This window comes from Carettochelys insculpta, chromosome 30, assembly GCF_033958435.1.
Source record: "Carettochelys insculpta isolate YL-2023 chromosome 30, ASM3395843v1, whole genome shotgun sequence".
Taxonomy (NCBI): domain Eukaryota; kingdom Metazoa; phylum Chordata; order Testudines; family Carettochelyidae; genus Carettochelys; species Carettochelys insculpta.
Window position 1 is genome coordinate 8,720,202 of NC_134166.1, and position 22,250 is coordinate 8,742,451.

Below are 22,250 nucleotides of genomic sequence, written 5' to 3' on the forward strand. Positions count from 1 at the left end.
AAGTTCTCTGTGGACAACAGACACTTGTCAGGGGAAACTTTGTTCAGCCAAAAAACCCTGCTTTTCTATTGAAAACACAGTTTTGACGTAAAATTTCAACCAGCTCAAGAGATGATAAACCAAATCAGCCTCTCTCTTCATAAAGGATCCATACAGCCCGTGTGTGATGTGAATAGCACTGCAGTGCTCACACCAGATCTGAAAGTGACTTAAGATTCTGAAATCTGCAGAAGCCTTGACAATAGAGAAGGATCCAATTTATGCCCCAAGAGTGGATAAGCTGAATCATACACTGCCAAATAGCAGTAACCACCAAATGGCTAATAGGAATATTGTGCTATAAACCAGCTCTAGTCCTTTCACTCCACAAGGCAAAACAGAAATCCACATGATGAAGTTCATTACAGGTTGAACCTCTCCTACCCAGAACTCTCTCAGATGGCAAACTCTATGATCCAGCACGATTTTAGTTAGCCGACAACTACTTGTGGGCATGGCCAAGTCTCCCACGGTCCCATAAAATCTGTTTACAGACACCAGTCCTGGCTCTCAGTGTTCTGCGCTGTTATATAGCTGTAATTTACCCCTAAATGTCTTCCAAGAGCCCAGCAAGCAGTGGAAGGGTTGGTAATGCTGCTAGAAAATACTGACCTCCCAGTGTCCAGCAAATTCTCTTGTCCTGCACCAGTCAGGTCCAGAAGGTGCTGGATGAGAGAGGTTGAACCTGTATAAGAATTACCCCTTTGACGGCATAGATGTGTATGAATAATTGGCAAAAAAATCTGGCTAACATGAAACCTTTTAAAAAGCCTAACTCTAACATGATGTATGAAAGACCTTCCTTCATTTGGCCAATATTTCAGACCAAGTGCTCAGCAGCTGTGTGTCTCTGCCTCCTTAATGCCTGTTCTAAACCTTGTAAGAGTTTTATGGGTTGCTGGGTTCTTCGTCCCCCATCTTAAATGCGACACTCACCAGCAGTCGGTACTTTAACAGCTTCTCCAGCTCCCATGGAAGAGTCAGAGTATGAACTCATCTATCCTAAAAAGTCACAGCGACCCAGCCACATAGCTCAAGGGGTGTGAAAAATCCACACCCCTGGACAACACAGTTATGCCAGCCTACGAAGACAGTACTTGGTCACTGGAAGAATTCACCCTGTCAGCAGAGATAATGCCTCCATTGTGTCATGCAGCGTTTCAAATGTGGATAAGGCCCAGGACTATCAGTAAAGCAGCATGGTGTTCTGGGTCCCAACACACACACACTTCTGTCTCCCTTGGTTTAGCAGCAGGAGGACAGAACAGGTTTCTCAGAAGAGCCCTGGTTGGTCTGAATACTGATGTTCTGTTTTAAAATTGGTGCACAGATGCAGGGAGTCTACAAGACTGGCAGGAAGCAACAGCTACTGTGTAGCAGAGAGAATCAACCAGGGAGTGGGCTCTCAAAGCACGCCACAGGAAAGCTTCCGAAGTAAGAAATTACGGCATGTTTTGACAGGGCAAAGTTGCATCATGCACTGAACGCATGCAACTCAACACACGCACAGCAGCACCTGACCTGGCTTCATTAGTGCCACGCAACACAAAGCAGATTGTGGAACAATACTAACCTAAACTTAGGCTGTGTTCCTTCCAAACTTTCAGAAATCTCAACCATGAGAACAGTGGTTTGCAACCTGGAGTATATCATCTCCTCTAGATATTTGCCAAGTTTTCCAACAGGCTACCTAAAAAACACTAGCAAAGTGAATACCTACTACAATTTCATATTATTTGTTTGTACTACTCTATACACTGAACATCAGTCTGGTATTTATACCCCAAATGATTTGGAACTATAGAATCCTAGAAGCATAGACCACTAGAACTGGAATGGACTTCGAGAGGCCATAGAGTTCAGTCCCCTGCTCTCATGGCAGGGCCAAACACCGTCCAGACGAGTGTTTCCCAAAGTGTGGTCCATGGTCCACTACTGGTCCTTGGAAAAAAAAAAATTCCAGTCCTTAGAAAATATATAAATTACTGCGCACAATCCTATTAATCTGTAATCAAGGTAATAAGTAAGGCACTTCAGTATTTTATATCAAGATTTATATGATGTACTATTATTATTGTGAATAAATAATAAACCATGAAAATGTATTCATTTTTCTTTTTTTTTTTTTTTATATGCACTTACTTTTGGTTGGCAAAAAAAAGGGTTGATAAAAAACAGGTTCCGACTATATAAAATTTGGGAAACCCTGGTCTAGACCATCCCTGATAGATGCCTATTTAACCTGCTCAAATATTGAGTCTGTTCTGGTCTGGCTATGGTCTGAAGAAGTGGGTCTGTCCCACGAAAGCTCACCTAATAAACCATTTTGCTAGTCTTTAAAGTGCTACTTGACTGCTTTTTGTTTTGATAAATATCTCCAGTGATAGAGATTCCACACCTCCCTAGGCAATTTATTTCCATGTTTAACCACCCTGACAGGAAGTTTTTCCTAATGTCCAATCAGAATCTCCCTTGATGCAGTTTAAGCCCACTGCTCCTTCTCCTATTCTCAGAGGCCCAGGAGAACAATTTTTTTCTCCCTCCTTCTTGTAACCCTCTTAGGTACTTGAAAACGGCTATCTTGTCCCCTCTCAGTCTTGGCTTTTCCAAACTAAACAAGCCCAGCTTTGAGTCCCCTCTAATAGCTCATGTTTACCTTTTGTGTTAAATTATGTGGCAAAACAAGTGAGAGATTTTTCAGTAACAGTGTGCTGTGACACTTGGATTTTTAGGTTTGATTTTACAAGCAAACAGTTTAAGTGAGGTGCATCGTGGGTGTACACAAGACAAATCAGGCTCTTGAAAGGAGTACAGGAGACTGATGAGCCACCGATGAAGAAAGCCATCACAAACACTCCTGTGTGATGATAGCAAGCCAAAGCATGGTCTTTACAGAGAAGGCAGTGACTAACTACAGCAAGTCACCACATAAGGTACTTTCCATTATATGAACATAGACAATTATGGACCCAGCTACGCTGACCAGCAGTGTTCTAAGAGTATGAATATGGAGGATGTAGACATGGTGGAAGCTAATGTTTTACATGGTTCAGGCAGCCAATACATGTAGGGCTCAAATCAGGCTAAGAAACCTAGCTCTGAGTCTCAGCTAGACCTGTTTGATACATGGTTTGGTCTCAGCCAGACCTTGTTAGAAACTGTTCCGTAATGACTGAGCTTAAGCAAATTTTAAAGACCACTAGAAAAGCCACTGTAGACAGCTTAGGGCATTCCAAGGGGTTCTCTGTTTAGTCCCCTAACCACCACCACAGACATCAACACACTGCACCAATAATATCAGTCCACACTGATGAGCTTCTCTTCAGTGGCTCTCTTCCAGTGCCCAGCCAAATAGCTCTGGCCTGAGAAACAGACATTGGGATGCGATAACATTGCAGTTAGACAATGTCCCCTGTGCTAGTCGATGTGGGCTCACAAGGCTGAAGCCACAATAGACAGTCTTGACCTGACCCCTACAGTGGATGAGGTCAAAAAGGCAATCAGCCAGATGAGCTCTGGCAAAGCCCCTGGGATGGACGGTATTCCTGCTGAAATTTTCAAGCCAGTAGCACCAGCGTCACTTGAAGCTTTGCACAGCATTTTGACCAGCATCTGGGAAGAAGACGACATGCTCAAAGACTTTAGAGATGCCACAAACATCTTGCTCTTCAAGAACAAGGGCAACAAAGCTGACTGGAAATTACTGGGGAAATTATTCCCTTCTCTCTACTGCTGGGAAGATCTTGGCTTGAGTCATCCTCAACTGTCTGATCACCAGCATCTCAGAGGAGAACCTACCAGAGGCACAATGTGGTTTCTGCCCAGGCTGCAGCACCATTGACACGATCTTTGCTGTTCGACAGGTCCAGAAAAAGTGCACAGAACAGAACTTGGATCTATGCGCTGTCTTTATAGACCTGACCAAGGTGGTTGACACCATCAACAGAGAAGCCCTCTGGATTATCCTGTCAAAATTTGGCTGCCCGAGAAGATTGGTTAACCTCATATGCCTGTTCCACGATGACATGACTGGCTTTGTTCTTTTGAATGGCAAGTCCTCAGATCCATTTGAGATACCCAATGGCGTAAAGCAAGGGTGCGTGCTGGCCCCAGTGTTATTCAACCTCTTTTTCGCGTGCATCCTCAGCCACGTAAGTCAGGGACCTGGACCATGGAGTCTGCATAAAGTACAGGCTCGATGGATCACTTTTTGACCTTCGTCATTTCAATGCTAGAACTAAGATGCTTGAGAGGCTCATCCTTGAAGCCCTGTTTGCTGATGACTGTGCACTTATGGCACACAAGGAATCTGATCTCCAGCTTATCGTCAACAACTTTGATGAAGCCACTCACCTCTTTGGTTTGGCCATCAGCCTAGGAAAGACAAAGGCGCTGTTTCAGCCTGCTCCAGGATCTGCTGCCCTCCCTGCTTCAACCTCTATTGAAGGAACAGAGTTAAAAGCAGTAGACCAGTTCAAGTACCTCAGCAGCGTGACAGGCAATGATGGCTCCCTTCACAACAAAATCAATGTCAGGATCTGCCCGGCCAACCAGGCACTAGGGCGTCTGGGAGCACGAGTGTTCTATCAGCACAATACCGGACAGTCCCCTAAGCTGAAAGTGTACACGGCTGTAGTCCTGACCAGCCTCCTGCATGGATGTGAAACCTGGACCTTGTATAAAAAAAAAATGTGAAACTGCTGGACCACTTCCACACACGCAACCTGAGGTCAACACTGCACATTGGATGGCAGGACAGAGTCACGAACCTGGAAGTCCTTCACAGAGCAGGAACCACAAGCATTGAAGCCATGATTCTGAGAGCCCAGCTTTGCTGGACAGGGCATGTCATACGAATGGAGGAGTCAAGAATCCCTAAGCAACTCCTCTATAGTGAACTCTCCCAGGGCAAAAGGAATCAAGGTAGGCCTGGCAAGAGGTATAAAGACTGCGTGAAGGCCAACATTGCTCCTGCTGGATTAAAGCCAAAGCAGCTAGAGCAGCATGCAGAAGACCGAAGAGGCTGCCGTGCTCTTGTATGACATGTGTATGACAACTTCGAAGAGCAGCGACGCACACGCCTGATTGCTGCTTGTGAGAGGAGGAAAGCGACAGCAGCAGCCTCACTGACAGAGCCAGTCAATTCCCTTGCCCCTACTGTGAATGCCCATGACGTTCAATGCTTGGACTCCTCCACATGCAAGTCCACAACCGATGACCCTTGCAAGCTCAAGATGTCTTCATCAGACACGACGGACTACCAAGAAGAAAGAGCCCTCCTCTATAATTATACCCTGTCCTATGGAAACAAGTTCCAAGAGACCAAACTATGTTCCTCCAGCCATGACTGGTGGCAATGCAAAGCCGTCATAAGTGATATGGGAGGAGAGATGCCATTAGACCTCTCAGCAGAAAGGATTTCAGAGTCGGCAAAGAGGACTTCAGTATGTTATGCACAAGCAGCAGAATCTGCCATATGTTTTCCCGGCACAGGGACCCTCTTACCCACACATGATTCTGTGTGGAAGTTTGCTCCTCAAATAATAATTTCTCACCTCTGGTTTGGCAGGATGTGACTATTTAGATTCAAGAGAAGGGACAAGGAGGTGGCTGCATAGAAAGATGCCCTGGAAAAACACAGTTTGCCTATGCCAACAAAGCAAGGATTTGTTTAGGGAAATTCTCACACCAGAACAGATTCCACATGCTCCCTGGACTTGCCGTTTGCCTGCAAATGCTCATTCAAATACTAACACAGAAGTTACAGAAAGTGCAAAGGATTCTCCCTGCTTGCCTCTTACTAGGAACAGGCTCATGCACACATGCGCATACAGACAACCAGAAGAGATTTTCCGAATGCCAACTTTGACACTGGGGAAGGCGAGAGATGTTCCCCTTTGCCATCCCCACCAATGTGCAAAGCTGCATTGGATGCCGCTTGTTAGAAGGGAAACTTGCCTTTGTCCAGGTCTTCAATGGGCTCAATGGCCCAATCCAAGCAAATGTCAGAAGACGTCAACACTGCTGCTGGCAGCATGGTTCCCAGCATAGGTGGAGACGCACAGGGTAGCTTGGCTTGAACCAGTGTAGCTGGGAGAGCACAGGTGGCAAACCCACCCAGACACATAGGATGCGTGCTCAGACAGCTAACCTGAGCCGCCCCCTGTTCTACTTACCAACGCTACTCTGCTATTGTCAAGCAAAGCCAGCGTGTCTCTATCCATGCTGCGAAGCACATTCCCAGCACCGCAGCCTAAGAGAGCCTGAATCCAGGATGGGGACTCCAGTTGGCAGCTCTGCTCCTCACACCCAAAAGGAGCTTTCTATAGCTCGGTGGGAGTCAGAGCTTCTCTGGGGAATAGAACAAGTTCCCTGTCCCAGGCCACCCCACCTCCTGCTACAAGTGCCCAGTGCACTTCAAGCCACCTTCCCTGACAAGCACAAATCAGACGGTGACATTTAAAAACAAAACCCCACCAAAAATAAAACACTCCACTGCACACAAAAGTTGCCCTTGGAAGGGAGAGAGAACTCACCACCCATGACAGGTGGTCACATCAGAATCCCCAACGGGAAGGCACACCAAAGCAACCGTGAAGAAGGCGGGAAAAGAGTCCCCGCAGAACAGGACCTTTCAGTGGCAGCCTGTGCACAGCTCCCTGAGACCAGAAGAAACCAGAGATTGAAACTTGTTGATACTCCACAGGGAGGCTCTGTCACTGCACCAGGGTTGATTACTAGCACTGCCCAAGAGACTCCAGTCTGATATATATATCGGACACACCAGTCTGCTGGGCTATCACTTCTCACCTGCAGTGAATTCTCAGTCATATTTCAAAGAACGCTTATGAAACACCCCACACAGGCTTTTATGCCGCTGAGACAAGCTCTGCCAGTCTGCGCCCTGGCGTCACACACAACCGGCATACTACTTTAATTGACGCATCAGACAAATTATTCAACGTCTGCCCTGACATCCGACTTTGCAGTCTACTCTCACTTGGACTCCTATAAACAACTTGCATTTTGTCTTTATACAAGCATGGACATGTGATCTCCGCTGGGGGAGGGGGGAGAACCAGTCATTTCATTTCTCTACGCTCAGATACAGGGGTAAGTAAAACTCTGCCCCTTGCTGTCCTGGTGTTTCCAGAGATTTGTTATTTTCTCCTGTGCCCCTTCTAATCAAATTTCTTTCCTATTTTTTTTAAAAGGCACCCTGCCCATCACTGTAGGAGACCATGTCCCACTTTAACCTCCTTCCGTTGCCTTTGAAACCCTCACCATTTTCAAACAGAAAGTAAGAAGCATTTACGAACCGTTCATAGCTTCCATGCTCCCAGATCACTCTGAAGACACTGCTCATTAGGGAGGATCTTTGACTCTGCACAGAGCTGATTACAAGCCCAGTTCCTCATGGTCTGATGTCAATGGGAAATTCTCCTCCACCCTCACAGAAGGTTGTGGGAATTCTTAGAAGTCACTACCCCACAGCGATTCCATTTGCACTGCAGCAAATGTGCCTGTGTCTTCACTAGGAAAACAGAGCATGTCCTTAACTCAAGTTAACACCCACATAGTAAAATCCCAGTAAAGACAAGGCAGTTTGTCATTTTCACAAGTTAGCAGGTCACAGTAAATTAGAGGCGCTCCTTGTCTTTATCTCACACTGCCACGGGAGACCCTAATGTTTGCCATAACCTGCCAACTCACGGGGAAATAAACTGCCTTGTCTTCACTAGGACAGTAACACGGCTGCCGACCATAAATATACATCTCCCTCTCCTTCCCCAACCCCAGAAAACACAAGTCCAATCATTTGGGGGGGTGGACCCCACTGCAATGCAGTTTGGGTCTTGCAAGACTGATGGTGCAGAAAGGCATTTTACTCACACTACACCATGAATGGAGAACCAGCTCCCACACTACTGAATCTGTAGCTCTCCAAGCAAGACACAGTGTTAGTCTCATCTGACAAACTGGAAATCAGACAGAGTGGGGAAGTTACAGAGTGGCCCAGGTGCAGAACCAGGATTAGAACCCAGACCGAGGCCGCCCTCAAAGCATTACAATCCCTGTTTTAAAATGAACTGGAGATCAAGGTAATGTTTCAAATCTAACCGCAAGAGAGCACAGCTGGTGTGGCCAACTGTTGTCAGGACAGGAGAAACAGAGGAACTGGTGCGGGTGAGCCATGCTGATGTCCTAAGACAGCGGTGTCCACTATGCTGTCTGTTCGCCTCATGCGGCAAATTGGACCTGCGGTGTGGCAAAGCAGCTTGTTAGAGCTGCACGTGTGGCGTGCCCTCCGCCCCGCTGCGCATATGCCCCACCACGTGGCAGGACAGGCACGTGGCAGCAGAGGAGGGGCAGGCTCCTCCTGTGGCTCGTGTGGGGTGGCAGGGCTCAGCACGGCTTGTGGTGCTTGGGGTGGCTCACAGCGCTTGGGGTAGGGGCAGCGGCTCTGGTGAGTCACCAGCAGTTTGCACAGGGGTGCGTTTGTGTGGCTGCGTGTATGGCTGACTGGCTGGAGCTGCAGCAATTGCTAAATTTTGTTTTGGCCACCCTGGTCTAAGGGAAGATTTGTGCTTTCACTTTCAAGCCAAAGGATTTGGTTTCTGGTTCGTCCACATGCACATTAACCATGAGCTCTTCACATCCATTTCTGGCTAGACAGGCAGCACGCACAGTATGGCTGTTCCAGGGGTATTTTCACTGCAACTCAGCCATGTAACTACTGTTCAGTCCTACGGGGGGCAATAAACTGGGCACTGGATTATTTACCAACTGCAGTAATCAACCTAATATACTTATTAAAGGAAGAGCAGACTGGCAGAGGGGCAGAAGTGGCTGAAATGCAGCTGGCCACGTGGCAAGTGGCCTCCCCGCAAAAGGAGGAAGTAGTTTCTGTAAATTGTTCTGTGAGGTGACTCAAGTTTTATCCTCTCCCTCCAAACACCCTTCCCTCCTCCTGCCCCCACAGGCGCCGGTTAGCAGAAATGACTGACATACCTAAGGATGTCCCGCCTCCCCAGATACTGGTAGCAGAAATACCCAAGTGCAAAGCGCACAGTGCAACAGGGAGACAAACCAGATCACAGGCTGCTGATCTCTGCGATGCAGAGCTGGGGAAAGTTGCCACATTAGGGGACAACCACATGGCAGAGGTGTGGGGCAAAAACATCTAATAACTACAACCAGCCCTATACAGTAGGATCTCCAGATTCATTAACAATGTTCGCAAATTCAATTATTTGCTAGTGGTCACTTCCCCCACGGCTCTGGGGCCGGGATTGCCAGCAACCGCCACTTCCCCTGGGGCCATGGGGCAGGCTGCCACATCCACAACATGGAAGCCTTGCAAATGTTGAGACCCTACTGTACTAAAGTGTTAGGTGGACCCAGCCATGTCACTCAGGGATGATGTGAAAAAAACCCACACTGCTGAGCAATGTGATTAAGATGACCTACTCCTGGTTAGACAATGGAAGAATTCTTCCCTCGACCGAGGCGCTGCCTCCTGGGAAGGTGGTGTAACTACAGCAATGGGAGTGCTTCTCCCATTATGGTAGTGAGCATCTACACCAGGGCCATGCAAAATACGGCCTGCAAACCATACCCAGTCCGCAGCACAGCAGGAGCCTCGGACAAGCTCCACCCCCACACACTGCTCAGTGTCCAGCTGCAGGGGCCTGTACACCTGAGCACCCCCACAAGCCGGGGGGAAGTGGACAATGGGAGGTGCCTGTTTGCAGAGTAGGCAGCATGCGAATTCCTCTCCCCGCCCTCCACCCCCACATACACATCTCCCTGGGCTCACAGCAACACATGGCCTTGCAATGACTGCTCTGAGCAGCATGCCGGGAGGGGAGCAGGGCAGCCAGGGTGCCTACCTCTGGCACCCCAGCCCCCTGCAATCCTTTGCCCCCGTCCGTACTAGTCTGCCTCATGTAACCCAAACCCTCTGTGCCCTCCTCCTGCACTCATACCCCCTCCCAGACCGTGCACCCCAAACCAATGACCCAGGTCACAGCCCCCTCCTTTCCCCAAATTCCCTGCCAGACCCCACAGACCTTCCTGCACCCAAACCTCCTACCCCAAGCTCCCCTCTGCACCCAAACTCCATCCCAGACCCCACACCTCCTCCATTAATACAGAACCCTTGACCGCTTACCAAATTCTTGGAGTGGCCCCCATCAAAAAACATTGCCCGTCCCTGGTCTACACCAATGTGCTGCAGTGTTTCTAGGGAAGACAAAGTTCTCAAACCCAGACCACAGAGAGGCCTTCTCTCCCCTCCCCACCTTACACCCGCCAAGACTTAACCTATAGACATGTCCCTTCAGACACAGGAGGGATGTAACCACCACAGCCCCAAAGGGGTGAGGACTGAGGTGGCTGGGGATGTGCAAGTTGCGCCAAGGGATATCCTGGCATCCTGAGTCTTCTACACTGTTAGGCAGTAACATCCCTGCCTTTCCGCAGAATGGCACAAACCCCACTTCCCCACAGGCTAAAACTGCAGGGGGCTGGATCCAGCCTGCCACGCTGATGAGCAGAGCGTGAGTACTTACAGCCAGCAGCATGTGTTCAGCTGCCCCTCCCCGCACCTCGTTCCATCTGCAGCTGAGCTGTGCCTAGGATTCTCCGGCTAGCCGTGCAGGGGAGTGGGGAGAGGACAGTGCTGAAGTCAGGGCCTTCCCCGGTTCCTGTGTCCCATCTCTGCAGCGCAGGGATCAGGGAGAGGGAGACACACAATGGAGCTGCTCTAGTCTGAAGCATGGACAGTAAGTAACTCACACAAAAGTGCAGAGCAGGGGAGACAAGAGAGCAGGGCAGATTTCCCTTAAAGAGACAGAGGGCGGCTTTTCTAAGAAACTTACCCAGAAGTTGCCAGCACACACGCTGTGTCACTGTCACACATACCCAGTCCGTGCCACACATGCATAGCCACTGTCACATATACACTGCAGCACACAATCTGTCAAAGTCTCTCTCTCACACAGATTGCTTCTCTCTCTCATGCACACGGTCTCTTTCTGTAGCTCACCCCCACCCCCGCACTTCTGCCCAAGGCCCTGTCCCTTCTGGGCGAGGGGGGTGGGGGTGGGACCAGAGGCAGCCCACGACCAGGACCAAAATTCACGGAGTGGACCCTCTGCAAAAATCGTAACTCACCTCTGGGCTAAAGCAAAGGGAGACAGACTTTCAAAGCGCTCACCTCCCATTTACACTTGGAACAAGGGCCAGACGACTCTGAAGCCCCAGTGCCTTTCACTCAAGGCCTTTCTCACAAAGCTTCAATGATCTGAAGGCCTGAACAGATCATTGTGGTCCCACCTCATCTCCTGCAGAACAGGTGCCAGAGACTCTCACTAACTTTTGGTACAGCTATAGCAGATCTTTGAGCAAGAGCCCTGAGATTCCCAAAGCAGCGAAAACTCCACCACTTCCCTAAATTAATTCACCTCCCTGTTGAAGCTACTGATTTTGCCTGGCTGCAGTTTCTAGCCACTGGATCTTCCTTACCGTTTGCTAGATTGAAGAGCTCTCAAACGTTCTCCTGTAGTACTTGTGAACTGAACAAGTCACCCCGAAACCTTCTTGGATTTACAGCAGTCCCTCGAGTTACGCGAGGGTTGCGTTCCCACGCACCCTCGTGTAATGCCAATCTCACTAAGTTGGAGGGCAGCTTTTTCCCCTGGTGGAATGCACGTTCTGCAGCCGGGAAAGCAGCAGGAGCACCTGGAGCTCTTTTGGAAAAGTAAGTCCTGGATGGGGGTCAGTGGGGGCAGTTGGGGAGGGTTAAGCCTGGTGGTGGGTTGGGGCCATGGGAGGGAGGCAGGGGGGGTTAAGCCTGGGGTGGGTTAGGGCTGCGGCAGGTGGAGTTGAGTTGGGGCTGTGCAGCCCTGTGGGTGGGGATGAGAGCCGGAGCCACTTACAGGGTATTGCTGAACCAGGGCCGCACACGGGGGGGCGGGGTGTGCTGAACCAGGGCCATGCAAAGCCAGGGGGTGGGAGAGGGGGTTGAGCCGGAAGGGGGAGTGTGATTTTGAGTTGCACTTAACTTGCGTTAATGTGAGTTCAGCGCAACTCGAAATCAGGCATTTTGAGGGATTGCTGTATTAAAAAACGGTGGCCAGGGTGGACAAACATTGATTATTTCAAAAAAAAAAAAAAAAAAAAAATTGGATAAAAAAAAAAAAAAAAATCAGTAAAATCCTCCATTTCTTATTTAAGAAAAATTTACAATGAAATATCATCACGAACATTCCACATGTACATTTACAGTCTCAAAAAATGAATTAATGGCCCTAGTCTGCCCAGCCTAACTACTTGTTCTTGCTTCTTGAAAGTTCTGGGCTTTCAATTTCTATTTCTCTGCAAGACTAAAAAGTACCATGTGCAAAGACACCAGCTGGACAGGACTGGTTATGTTCTGTGCTTATGTGGTGGGGGACCTTGGCCAAGCGTGGCAGAGGAGTTAGTTAAGACATTGTTTTAAAGACAGTGACAATACATAGGAAAGGCTGGAAAAGCAGCATAAAAATTAATAGCAGAGTGGACTAGAAAGAGAAAGGGAAGACATTACCCAGCACACATGCAGCTTCCTATATTTCCCCACACTTTTGCCACAGAGAAACTGTTACGGCACCTGGGCACCAGAGAGACCCTATCTGGGAATATTTTGAAGAAACTCATTCCCAGGGCTAAAAACAAAAACATGTCAAGTGTGCGCAGAGCACAAACGAGATGCAAGGCCTACCTGCAAGAATGAAATATCAGAAGGAAAACAGCTTGTGGGGGAGAAAACGATGTGGATGAAGATGAGGATATGGCTAAGTAGATCAAATGGTTAGTGACTTAAATAATTCACTCTGCGATGCATCATTTTCCAAGGTGCTCTCTATGCCTTTTAGTGTAAATGTGACTCGACAAGTAAATTCCCAAGCTGTCTGCAGTGTTGGATGTTCCTAGAAAAAATGTTTCTTAGCTAATGCCTATGGCTTGTTTCATTAGTTACCCTGCACTCTCCCTCTTGGCCAGATATCCCACCCTTAGCTTACTCGCACACCCTACCTCCTACCCAGACCCTCACCCTCATCCCTATCCCACTCCCTGGCAGCCCCCTCCCATACACTAAATCTCTCATTTTAACCTCACCCCAAAGCCTGGGGGGAGCTCACAAAATCTACTAACCACAGGACCCCAGAAGAGTTAATCCAGCCTGTGGGAAGCTCTGAAGCTTGGTCCTCCCCACCTCCGGGCCTGGAGCGCCAGGAGAGTGAAGTACCTCAGTTGGGGGTGGCATCAGCGAGGGTTGGGCGGATTGCCTCACACTTGCATGGCCTACAACTGATTTTTCTGTACATCAGTGGCCCGTGACCCAAAAAAGGTTCCGCGCCCCGATATAAAAAGCAACACTGAAACCTTTGTTTTTGGACATCAAATTGATTTTATTTTATTTAAAATAAAATTTGGTAAACTCACAAGTTTAAGCACTTAATCTGTTTATTTGATTTTGATTATTAATATTTCCTTTCTTACCAGTTGTACATGTCCCCTTCTGTTGCAGCTCCAGTAGCCTAATACGAATAATTTAGTATTTAAGGTATTTTGGTTATCTCAAAGGCATTGTGTCATCATGGGTGGTTGGCTGGAGGCCCAGGGAAAGGTTTGCGTTGAGCAGAAGTTTGAGAATCACTGCACTAGGCCTGTCCAGAGTCTCACTAGCGTGAGATACGAAGTGACTATCACTTCCTTGCTTCGACTTGACATTCTGCAGTCTATACAGCAAAGAATCAGATTTGCCCTCATCACTACGGAGTTCAAGTTCACCCTCCAAGTCCTTTAGAGTCGCCACATGCCAGGATAAATGTTCTGTCTAAATTTTCTAGACGTGCACAGAATAAATTTTGCAATGTGCACCACCCCTAGAAACATGGGCTGCCCGCTGTGCGTGCTCTGCTAATCAGCTGGGCAGCATCTGAATCTCTTCTGGGAACGCTGTCCAGGACACAGTCCCCCATCTTCTCCAGCTTCTAAGTCTGTTACTGGATTAAGGACCTGGCCTTTGGTCACAAGTTCAAATGAGCCCCCACCCATGTGATGCATATCTTTCTGCAGAGGTGACCTGTCCCTGTGACTTATTTACCACCTTCCCCATTTTTGGGCCGTCCGCAAATTTTACCAAGAGGAGATTGTCTCATTATCATGCAGAGGAACTGAGCCACAAGAAAGGAAGGAAATTGCCCAAAGTCACATATCAAGTCAATGGCAAGGCTAGGATTGGAGCTCATCCTGTCTGCTCTCAGCCCTCCACCAGACCACCTCCCAAAGCAAGGGACAGGAAGTCCTTAGAGTCCCAGCCTTGGATCTAACACCTAATCCCGGGGTGGCCAACCAGTTAGGGACTAAGCCATGGACAGAGTGCAAAGAGCCACGTATTGTACATTTATTTTTTAATCTATTGATAGATATATATTACCTATAGGGGTAGGGTTGGGTTTACGATTTGGGCTGTATAATCTATAAACAGATTAAAAATATATAATATGTACTCAACGCCCTCCCCTTCCCCCAGAGTCAGGAACCCTGAGCCCCACCCTGCTATAACCCAATCTCCCACCCCTTCCCCAGAGTCAGGCATCCCCTGCTCTACCTCCAATGCCCTCCTCCGCCAGAGCCAGGCACCTGCCCAGCCCCGTGCTCAAACTCTATGTCGGCAACTCATTGGAGCCACCCCCGTCACTGCCGCCGTGCACTTCTCCCACCAAATGCTGGGACGCGTGTGCAGAGCGGTGGATGGCATGCAGCTCCGAGCATTTAACTGCTCAACAAGCCACATGCTGGCCACCTCTGCCCCGAATCACTCCCACTAATATTGGCCAGCTTTCTGCGCAGATGCACCGTAAAGCCTCCAACGCCCCTTCAGCTGCTCAGCCACCGGGTTTAGTGCAGGAGCATGTGACTTTCTGTTTAGCCAGGACTGCTGGTTCCCGCTACTCTCCTTTCCTTAAAAATACCAGTAGATTCGTCATCCTCGGGCCTAGCAACAGAAGCCATCTTTGTGCACCGATGCTCTGGAATTGCAGAGAGAATTAAGTCCCCAGTCAGCACACAGAGAACACAGGCAGTGCCAGACAGTCAGTGCCAGGGACAGCCCAAAAGAGAGACAAAGCTCAGACCAAAAAAAGAGCGACTGAACGGTGGAGCTATTTAAAGGACTCGCTATTTCTAAAAGCTGCTTTTCCTGTTCCTCTTCCTGACCAGAGCAGCATCCTGCCTTCCAGGAGCATTTCAAAAACCCTCGAAAAACACTAGTTCTTAATGAAGTTGCTACACGCCATCTGGAAGGCTTCCCTCCCGCCCCCCAGGCCTTCAGCCCGGCCTGTCGCAGTGTCCGAGGCCAACTGGAATGGCTGAGCTCCGGAAGATCACATGACAAACGGATTAGCTTCCGAGGCACAGAAGAGACCTTTTAGAACCGCTCTCCCTGGCCCACTGCTCCCAGGCCTCAGGAGCACGTGGCTGAGGGGGGAGAGAGGCAGGAGGTAGCCCCAAAGCTGATTTATCTGGCAGAGACCCCCAAATTAAGCACTGGGAAAACCATTCCCCTTCAATCATTCTTAGTACTGTCTGAGCTATTTTAAATCTCCCCCTCCCATTCCTCTGCTTAAAAACTCCAGCCTTTATGGGACCTTAAAAAGCAACTGTTTTAATGAGCAAAACTAGTGTCAGGTGTTCTGCCCCTGCCCCCCAGCCTCCCCCCAGCTGAGATTTCAGAAAGTTGCTTTAGCAGACAGCACACAGCAGGCCTTGAACCAGGAGGGAGGGGAAGAGAGAAATCTCCCAGCAGTAAAGCACCTGGCCTTCCTGTTCTGCATTTCACTCCTCACACCCACCTCCCCCCCAGCAGACACACGCAAACAAAATCCTGCACTGTTGGCAACTGGTAAAGGGGGGGAAAAAAAAAAGCAATAGCCCTGAGGTTTGTGTGTGTTATTTATGCAACAGCTCGTGCTCATCTGTTCTAATTCCCCTCTCGGGGGGGGGGGGGGGGAGATTGCCCCCTGAAGCTGTGCTCACATGGAAGATCAATGCTAACTGTTGACATGTTTCCCAGCTGGTGCTGACAAGGGGGTGGGGGTGGGGATGCAACCCTAGGGTCTGGCATATGCAACAGGATCTGCAAGAAACGAGCAGTTTTGTTGCACCTTAAAGGCTAAGAAAAATTCTTTATGTGGTAATGAGGTTTCTTGGGTACGACCCACTAATAAAAAAAATTTGTTAGCCTTTAAGGTGCTACCGGACTGCTTGCTTTTTGTCATGCTACAGATTATTACAGCTACTCCTCTGAGGAGCTACAAGCTTAGCCTTGTTGTGGGGGGCTCCATTGTTTGGGGGAACATCTGCCATTGCCCCTCATTTTGCCCAGCATGTTACTGTAAATGCTTGGAAACACTGCAGTGCTGAATGCTGCACAGAGCAGGTACCTGGCTATTATGGTTAAGACAGAGCTTCTCTTTGATCTGTGTGATCTATGTTTATTTTAAGACCTATGAAGTTTAAACAAGTTTACATAAAAGCTGGCATGAAAAGTGGCCGCTTTGGATTTAAACCTTCCCTCGCAGTGTTTGAGAGAGTCAGGAGTCTCTCCTGCTTGAATCAGTTAACCTCTCTGCAAAAGGCCGTTTTAGTGGTTTTTCTCCCACAGAGAGGGAATCTATAGCCATGGTGTCCAACACACTAGCCATATGCGGCTATTTGGCTTGAGCAATAAAAACTGTTGTATCTTTTTTTTTTTTTTTTTTAAAATCTAAAACCAAATATTTTCAGAAATCAAAAACAGCTCAGAAGATCTTGCTGAATTCTAAAGCCACTCATTTCCATTAATGTGACCTGTCTACTGGGTGGAGACCTCCACCAGTTTGCAGAGTGGCTTAAACATGCCACTTGCACAATGATTTGCAGTCTAACATTGAAAGCCACGGCATGCAGTTTGCATCTTATTTCTGTTTTTGAAAATTTACATTTTATTTACATTTTCAGAATAACGAGATTAGTTTGCTATAGTGGCTACAGCTTCAGAACTGGTTGGAAACCACAGATCTATAGCCTGTCGTAAAATAGGTATTTTGAACACTGCCGCCTTGATTTAGCAGGAGACCATTTTACAGATAGGAGAATTGAGGCAAGAGGGGGGAAGTGAACAGTGAAGTCAATGGCTTTGTATAGAGTGGGATTTAAAGGCACAGTGTTAGGTAACGGCATCTTCACTTTCTTACAATAAGGCAACGCACAATTTAAACAGCTCAAGTCCAAAACCTCCATTAATTTGATTAGTTCAGTATATGTTTAAGTGCTCATAGTCTTGGCCACACTGGACATTTACAACATCATATCTAGCACATGGTACTACCACACCACTTAAGTCTAATGTAGAAAGAGCTGGGAGCAAACCACAGGTGACCTGACACCTAGACTTGCAATAGTTTCAAAAGCCCTAGCATAGACAACGTTACAGCACTCCATACATGTTTTTATCAATACAGCTTATGCTAACATGAGCACATTTATCCCATCAAGCCTGTGTCCACCATAGAGGCTTTCACCAGTACAGCTGGTGCCCTTTTTTAAAGCCCTTGTTTCCAGCTCTGACCACTAGACCACACTGCCTCTATTTCATTATGGAATGACTATTGCTTCCTTGGCAGGCACTGCAAATCTCATACCTGTTCTGGAGCCACACTTTTTCCCCCTCTGCGCCAAGTAAAGCATTCCAAGCTGTCTGCTTTACACCACACCTAGGGTGACTTCTCTGGGAACATGCTTTACAGCATTGACCTAGTCATCCTGCCAGACAACTCTGAAACATATTCAAATTCAAAGCTCTTCCCTCCCCACTCTGCTCCTTTTGGGAGCTATAATTATTGTTGCTAGGAAAGAAAGCAAAAAGGGATTCAGGCAGGCTTTGGAGGAGAGGCACAGCATACAACCTCCTGCATCTGGAGTAGCTTTAATTTGTAGATTTGCAAACCTTAAATCTCACAGACAACGTGGGCGCAGGGGCATATTACACCCCACTTAAGGATGGGGAAACTGGGGCACAAAGTGGGAACTAACTCGCTGAAGATCACAGCAAGCCTAGGAGAGAGCTAAGTATTGGATTCCAGCTCCCCTGCTCTGACCCACAGAGAAAACAGTCTTCATGAAACTTACCAGGGCATGTTCAGCGCTATGCATGGAGCGCTCCCCCCCCTTCACCATTTTCACATGCTGTTCGGCTAGGGAAAGAAGCCACGTCTCTGTTCTGCAGAGTACTGCACACACTTTAGGTGGCATCTAAACGATGCCACATCAACACAACAGCCCAAATTCATTCACACGGCTTTCCCCAGCGACGATTCCAAAACCCCAGCGCCCAGTTCAAACAGCAGCACCCCAGAGGGTTCCAATATACCGCATTTCTCCCGTGCATCCTTCCTAAGCTCATCAGAATTCGCTTAGCTAGCAAATCTTCAGGGGTGTGATTTGCCAACTCGGTCGCCCTTCGGTTTTGGGAGCCCGGCACCCGGTGTGGTACTAACCTGCTAGAAGGGAGGTCTGGCCAGCGGAGGAGCCTGGCAGGGCCGGAGAGCGAGCTCAGGTTTCACATGGAGGAAAGGGGAGGGGGACAAGAGAAAGCCACACTGGTTAAACAAGCGGCAGTAACACGTTCTGCGCCCGGCGTGACATCATGAGGTCAGGACTCAGCAGGGACAGCTGCAGTGGGAGGGGAGGTTCAGCAAAAACAAGCCCAGAACTCCTCCTGGCTCTCTGGGAGGGTGGCCCTGGCGAGCAGGCCCCACGGCAGCAGCTACCCATCGGATGCTCAGCACAGAGGCACAAATCCTAGGGACCTCTGCTGTCCCCCTCTCTGCCTGGCCCCCAGCAACATCGACTAATCGCCATTGGAGCTCCACCTCCCTTGCCATCTGCCAGGGCTGGGATCCGGAGCTCACCGTGTCCATCCCGGCTCAGGCTGGCGGGTTCAACCTCACACTGGGTGTATGCGGGGGAGGGGAGAGAAACACAGGTATGCCAGGTCTCTTGGCTGCAGGTACCTGCAGGCAGTGCTCACTGAAGGGGGCACGGGGAGGAAACGGGAGCCAAGCAGCGACTACAGCAGAACACAGAAGGACTCCAGGGCTCCACTCCCAGCTAGCTAGGATTTTACTCTGCCCCCCTTCACCAGAACAGCTGGGCACCTCCTGCATCAAACTGACAGGCGTAGTCAAGTCCCTAGTGGGTTTCACTGAACATTCCCAGCTCTTCTCCTTTTTCCGGGCGCCTGAAACCCCAACTGGATTAGGGACAGGCCTGGGGGCGATGGCTGATTTGTCTGTGCCAGGTTCACTGGAGGGGGGGAGGGTGCGTAAAGAGAGGTGCCCGTGTGTATTATTCTCGCCATGGGGAAAGGCCTCACCAGAGAGGAGGGTCAGGCAGATTTTTCTCAAGATGGTCAAAACCCTGGATTCCCTGTGGTAGGTTAGATTAAACAGAACACCAGGGTTTTGCTCCCCACTCTGTCCCACTTCTCAGGGCAACTCTGTGCACCCCAAATTCCCCACCTTTAAAATTTAAGTCTCATAGGGAAGTCGTGGGCTTTGAAATCCCTGGAGTAAAAAAAGACACTAGAGAAGGGCAGTAACAGAGAGGGAGCTGTGCTAGTCTATACACTATCAAAACAAAAAGCAGTCAAGTAGCACTTTAAAGACTAGCAAAATAGTTTATTAGGTGAGCTTTCGTGGGACAGACCCACTTCTTCAGGCCATAGCCAGAAGTGGGCCTGTCCCACGAAAGCTCACCTAATAAACTATTTTGCTAGTCTCTAAAGTGCTACTTGACTGCTTTTTGTTTTGATAGAGAAGGGCAAAGCAGCTGGTAACCCGGCAAAAAGAAACAGCTGGCAAACAGGACTAGCACGGGTACAAATACAAGCGTGAATATTCAGCGTTAAAGCCACAAACCCAGCGCAATGTCTCCAAGCTGAGAGGATGGAAGGGCAGAAGTGCTGCTAGACAGATACCCTGCTAAAGATTCCTAGATGTCTTGCAGGAAAAACAAACATTAGCAGCAACCCCAAAGGTGTAAGCCAACCCCTCCCCTGCCTATTCACCTTGATGGGCAGCATTATGCCTCAAGAGGCCAGTTAAAAAGAATAACAAAGAGGTGGCCCTGTTAGTCTGTACTTCAACAAAACAAAGCAGCAGAAATGTAGCACTTTAAAGACTAACAAAATAAGTCATTTTGTTAGTCTGTAAAGTGCTACATTTCTGCTGCTTTGTTCAGTTGAAAACAGGGCATTGTTAACGGAAATCTACAGCAAGGCAACTCAGCAAGCAGCCAGGTGGCTGTGATGAGCCATGAGCTTTAGGCTCTTCCTGGGCTGATGGAAAACACAACGGCATAAAAGATGTGGAGTTCCCCTAATCTCAGAGTTAACCTGCAATTTCCTTTTTTTAAATTCAAAGGCTGAAGCTACAGGGAAGCTGAGCTCAGTCAGCTCAAAACCTGGTCGGAGATTACTTCCCCCATCTTGTCTCTCCAATGTTCTGGCACCAAAACTGTCTACCAGAAGAGAAGCATTAGCAGAGATATTTCGCTGTCCTCTAGCACTTCCAGCTACGGAGCTCAAACCCCCTATGGGCACTAAGGGATAGAAACCTCTAGAGGTACTGAAGAAACTGAGGCATGGTGACATGACTAATGAGACACAAGTAAGTAGCAACAATCAGAATAGAACCCAGGAGTCATGACACTTTGGTCTTTGCTCCAGTCAGGTTCTTGCACTCTCCTGGCCCAACCAAGCCCAAAAGATATCGGGAGACCCTGCCTCTGACCAGAGTAAAGCAGATGGATAGAGCTCTTCCTGTTAATTCAATATGAAATTCATAAATTGTCACCATAAAACACACTGGGCACCTGCTCTGGAAGGTGTTGCCTCCACACGTCCAGTATGACACTCTTCAGCTGTTTCATTGGCTACTGCTCTTCTACGTTGTCACTGCTGGTGGGGATGCAGAGAGATCCCCCCCATCACCAACCCCAGCAACCAAAGCAGAGCTCAAGAGACCCTGAGCTTTCTCCAAAAAGCTCACCCCAGGGGTTGACACCAAACGAAGAAAGGATCAATGCCACAGGGGAAGATTTAAGACCAGCAGGAAGGGGGAGAACACAGGCAGGGTGGTTCTTTCTGTATGCCCAGGAGGCCTGTCCGCGGCAGGGCAAGAAGTCAGGTGTCTTGCAAAGTAGTAAGGCCAAGCATTTGCCACTCCACTGATGTGCTAAGCATATCCCTCTGAAAGCCTAGTCCTAGCTAACAAATGGACAAAACATGGCCAACGTAGAGCAAAACTAAGCTGTGAGCAAAAGGCAGACCCCTGCCAGCAGAACTTGGCACAAACAGGGATGAGATCACAAAACACTAATTGGTAATCAGCCCAGGTGCAGAACGATAACTGGTACTGCTCATAAGTTGAAATCTTTAAAAAAAGAGAGACCTTGGTACCAAAGCGTCAGAGAAACAGACCCAGGTTCAGGAAAGGGTCTAAAGTAACAGCATGTTGGACAAGAGATCTGATCAAACTGAGGGACAGGGTGATGGGTGGTATCTAAGTAGCGTCAGAGGGTGGTAACCTGACATCATCATAGAGGTGTGATTTGTTTGTACCTGTACATAAAGTGGTGTTTTGGGGGAGGGCTGTCTTGGTATGACCTCAGGGCAGTGAAAATTTCCCACTGATTGAGTCATTCCATTGTAGCAGGTACCTATGCACAGTGGTTCAGTAGAGCCTACTGACGACTGTTAATATACACTGCTTTACAATAAACCTGGCCCGGCTCCTTCGATCCTTATTTGGACTGAGGTCTTTGGGGCCCTCGTGGGGTCTGCTGCGATCATTGGCCCCACACCACTGAACTCACACGCTAGCAGCCTTCCGGTTATCATCATCGATGGAGCCAAAGACCCACGAGGACACCACAGAAGTAAATCCGTCAAACTAGACTTGATGCCCAACAAAGTCTGGTGTTGTTGAACCTGTTCCCTGACATGATGATGCTCAGACAAGTGAGCGTCTCACCAGGGACTGTTTCTACGAAATGCCCCAGTGCTGCATCTAACGGGCTGGTGGTATCTCCCAGAGGATGAGATGAGATAAGTGACT

At 48.6% G+C, this 22,250-nt stretch overlaps 1 protein-coding gene across 4 annotated transcripts in view; it reads right to left on the minus strand.

Annotated features, from left to right (window-relative positions):
- ZNF687 (zinc finger protein 687) overlaps window positions 1-22,250 on the minus strand; it is a 62,359-nt gene that overhangs the window by 25,412 nt on the left and 14,697 nt on the right. Inside the window, exon 1 of one of the 4 annotated variants that reach the window (XM_074980979.1) lies at window positions 18,630-18,713. The exons of the other annotated variants lie outside the window; for them this stretch is intronic. The gene's annotated coding sequence lies outside the window, so the exon portion shown is untranslated. Of the gene's footprint in view, window positions 1-18,629; window positions 18,714-22,250 lie in introns of those variants that run through there. 4 annotated transcript variants of the gene reach the window in all.